At 35.4% G+C, this 4,674-nt stretch overlaps 1 non-coding gene across 1 annotated transcript; it reads left to right on the plus strand.

The window, feature by feature from the left end:
• Window positions 1-1,360: 1,360 nt before the first annotated feature.
• On the plus strand, window positions 1,361-1,467 carry LOC146400045 (U6 spliceosomal RNA). The gene has a single exon (XR_014816980.1). It is a non-coding gene; the product is annotated as a U6 spliceosomal RNA (small nuclear RNA).
• Window positions 1,468-4,674: the final 3,207 nt, after the last annotated feature.

Below are 4,674 nucleotides of genomic sequence, written 5' to 3' on the forward strand. Positions count from 1 at the left end.
TTCATGAATAAGATCATTTGTGTCCTATTTTAGGTTCCACATGTAAGTGATATCATGTGATGTCTTTCTCTGACTTACTTCATTTAGTATGATAATCTCTAGGGCCATCCATGTTGCTGTAACTGGTATTATTCTTCGTTTATGGCTGAGTGGTATTCTGTATATACACACACATACATACCACATCTTCTTTATCCATTCATCTGTCAGTGGACATTTAGGCTGCTTCCTTGTCTTAGCTGTTGTAAACAGTGCTCCTGTAAACATAAGAGTGTGTGTACCTTTTCCAATTATAGTTTTGTCCAGTTATATGCCCAGGAGTGGGATTGCTGGGTCATATGGCAACGCTATTTTTAGTTTTTTAAGGAACCTCTGTACTGCTTTCTCTAGTGGCTGCACTGATTTACATTCCCACCAGTGGTGTAGGAAAGTTCTCTTCTCCATATACTCTCCAGCATTTGTTATATGTAGAATTTTTAATGATGGCAATTCTAAACAGAGTGAGGTGGAACCTCTTTGTAGTTTTGATTTGCATTTCTCTAATAATTGGCTTATGAGCCTCTTTTCATGCAATATCCTTTGTTTACTGATATGGCAGGTGACATTCCTTAGCCACAGCAGACTTAGCAAATAAAGGTACAGAATTCCAGTTAAATTTGAATTTCAAACAAACAATGATTAATTTGTAAAATATAAGCATATCCCAATATTGGAGACAAACTTATACTACAAAAAGTACTTAGGCTCAAATACTGCATGAGATATAGGTATACTAAAAAAATATATATTGATGGAGTTCCTGTCCTGGCACAATAAAAATGAATCCAACTAGGAACCATGAGATTTCAGATTCAATCCCTGGCCTCGCCCCATGAGCTGTGATAGAGGTCACAGACGTGGCTCGGATCTGGCGTTGCTGTGGCTCTGGCATAGGCCGGCAGCTATAGCTCCAACTGGACCCCCAGCCTGGGAACCTCCCTATGCACGGGTACGGCCCTAAAAAAACCCCAAAAATTCATTGTCTGAAATTCAGATTTGATGGAGCATGGTATATTTTATCTGGCAGCCCCATGTAGGTAACAATCCCTTTGATAGCTATGGCTTGGCCTATACAGTGTATTGAGGTGAAGTTCTGGTAATATTTCACATCCACCTCCCTGGGGAAAACACCAAATAGTTGAAAACCTTGATTCTAAGTGTTTGTTAATTTGCATGGAATAAATATTCCCATGGTGACTGATTTTACTGCCAAGCTGATGTCACTACAGTCGAAATTGGTTACTTATGTGCAGTAGCTCATCATTATATAGTCCATCCATACAGACCTCTTACCCTAAATAATCTGAAGAGTATATGATCAGTGCTCGATTCAGCAGCACATATACTTAAATTGGAACAATACAGAGAAGATTAGCATGGCTCTTGCATAAGGATAACCTGCAAATTCATGAAGCATTCCATATTTTTTAAAAGATGACTAGTAGGAACCAACTGTATAGCACAGGAAGATCTACTCCATAGTTTGTAATAACCTGTATGGGAAAAAAGAATGGATGTATTTATATGTATGACTGACTCACTTTGCTTTGTACACCTGAAACTAATACAACGTTGTGACTCAACTATATTCCAATAAAATTAAATTTTTTAAAAAGTACATAATCAAATGCCCAAAAGTGATCTGGAGGTGATGAGTTCTGTGTGTTTACTATCTTAGTTTTAAATAAATTTATTTCATTATAAGCTTTTGTACTTTAATTTTTTAATTTTTTATTACATTTTATTTACAATGTTCTGTCAATTTCTGCTATACAATAAAATGACCCAGTCATATATATATATATCTATATATATAGATATATATACACACACACACACACACACATACATACATTCCTTTTCTTACATTATCCTCCATCATGTTCCATCACAAGTAGTTGACTAGATGTAATTTCCAGTGCTATACAGCAGGATCTCATTGCTTATCCACTCCAAATGGAATAGTTTGCATCTACTAACCCTAAACTCCCATTCCATCCCACTCTCTCCCCCTTGGCACCCACAAGTCTGTTCTCCATGTCCATGAATGTGTTTCTTTTCTATGGAAAGATTAACTTGTGCCATATATTATATTCCAGATAGAAGTGATATCATACGGTATTTGTCTTTCTCATTCTGACTTACTTCACTTAATATGAGAGTCTCTAGTTCCAATCATGTTGCTGCAAATGACATTATTTTGTTCTTTTTTATGGCTGAGTAGTATTCCATTGTGTATATGTACCACATCTTCTTAATCCATTCATCTGGTTGTTCCCATGTCTTGGCTATTGTGAATAGTGCTGCAATGAACATAGGGGTGCATGTATATTTTTCAGTGAAACATTGTACAGATATATTGCCCAGGAGTAGGATTGCTGGGTCATATGGTAATTCTATTTTTAGTTTTCTGAGGTATCTCCATATTGTTTTCCATAGTGGTTGTACCAATTTACATTCCTACCAGCAGTGTAGGAGGGTTCCCTTTTTCCTACATCCTCTCCAGCATTTGTTATCTGTAGACTTACTAATGATGGCCAATCTGACTGTTGAGAAATGGTAGCTCATAGTAGTTTTTATTTGTATTTCTCTAATAATTAATGATGTTGAGCATTTTTTCATGTGCCTGTTGGCTATCCATATGTCTTCTTTGGAGAAATGTCCATTCAGGTCTTCTGCCCATTTTTAAATTGGGTTGTTTGTTTACTTGCTGTTGAGTTATGTGAGTTGTTTGTTTATATTGGAGATTAAACCCTTGTGGTTGCATCATTTGAAACTATTTTCTCCCACTCCATAGGTTGTCTTTTTTTTTTGTTTTGTTTTATGATTTCCTTTTCTGTGCAAAAACATTTAAGTTTAATTAGGTCCCACTGGCTTGTTTTCGTTTTCATTTCTATTGCTTTGGGAGACTGGCCTAAGAAAACATTTATATGGTTGATGTCAGAGAATGTTTTGCCTATGTTCTCTTCTAGGAGTTTTATGGTGTCTTGTCTTATGTTTAAATCTTGAAGCCATTTTGAGTTTATTTTTGTGCATGGTGTGAGGGTGTTTTCTGTTGTCATTGACTTACATGCAGCTGTCCAGGTTTCCCAGCAATACTTGCTAAAAAGGCTGTCTTTTTTCCCATTTTATGCTCTTGCCTCCTTTGCCAAAGATTAATTGACCATTGGTGTCTGGGTTTATTTCTGGCTTCTCTATTCTGTAATATTGGTCTGTATGTCTGTTTTGATACCAGTATCACACTCTCTTGATTATTGTAGCTTTGTAGTATTGTCTAAAGTGTGGGAGAGTTATGCCTCCTGCTTGGTTTTTGTTCCTCAGGATTGGTTTGGCAATTCTGGGTCTTTTATGGTTCCATATAAAATTTTGGATTGTTTGTTCGAGTTCTGTGAAAAATGTCATGGGTAATTTGATAGGGATTGCACTGAATCTATAGATTGCTTTGGGTGGTATGGCCATTTTCATGATATTAATTCTTCCAACCCAGGAGCATGGAGTATCTTTCCATTTCTTTGAATCCTCTTTAATTTCCTTGATTAATGTTTTATAGTTCTCGGTATCTAAAGCTTTCACCTCCTTGGTCAGGTTTATTTCTAGGTATTTAATTTTGGGGGGTGTGATTTTAAAAGGTATTATATTTTTGTATTCCTTTTCTAATATTTCATTGTTAGTATACAGAAATGCAACCAACTTCTGAATGTTAATCTCTTGTATCCTGCTACTTTGCTGAATTCATTGATCAGTTCAAGTAGTTTTTGTGTGGAGTCCGTACAGTTTTCTATATATAGTATCATATAATCTGCATACAGTGACAATTTTACCTTTTCTCTTCCAATTCAGATACCTTTTATTTCTTTTGTTTGTCGGAATGCTGTGGCTAAGTCTTCCAGTACTATGCTAAATAAAAGTGTCGAGAGAGGACATCCTTTTCTTGTTCCAGGTCTTAGCCAGAAGGCTTTCAGCCTTTCTCTGTCGATTATTATATTTGCTGTGGGTTTGTCATAAATGGCTTTGATTATGCTAAGATATGTTCTCTCTATACCCACTTTGGTAAAAGTTTTTATCATGAATGGATGTTGGATTTTTGTCAAATGCTTTTTCTGCATCTATTGAGATAATCATGTAGTTTTTTACTTTTCTTTTGTAATGTAGTGAATGATGTTGATTAATTTGCTTAACCATCCTTGTGAACTTGGGATGAATCCCACTTGGTCAGGGTGTATGATCATTTTTATATAATGTTGGATTCACTTGGCTAAAATTTTGTTGAGAATTTTTGCATCTATATTCATCAAGGATATTGGTCTATAATTTTCTTTTTTGGTATATATTTTTTTCTTTTTTGGGTAATTTTCTTTTTTTGTCTGGTTTTGGTATTGGTTGGTTGTTTAGTAGCATATTGTTTAGCTTCTAGGAGTGTTTGTTTTTTGCTATTTTTTTCATATACTTGATTTCTAGTCCCATAGCATTGTGATCAGAGAAAATGCTTGAGATAATTTCAATTTTTTAAAATTTACTGTGGCTTGATCTGTGGCCCAAGATGTTTTCTCTCCTGGAGACTCCCATATACACTTGAGAAGAAAGTATATTCTGCTGCTTTGGGGTGAAAAGTTCTACAGATATTTGTTACTTCTA

This window comes from Sus scrofa, chromosome 9 (assembly GCF_054392235.1).
Source record: "Sus scrofa isolate SSC_HxYL_T2T_F1_AM1 chromosome 9, Sscrofa_HxYL_maternal_Yorkshire_Landrace_v2.0, whole genome shotgun sequence".
NCBI lineage: Eukaryota > Metazoa > Chordata > Mammalia > Artiodactyla > Suidae > Sus > Sus scrofa.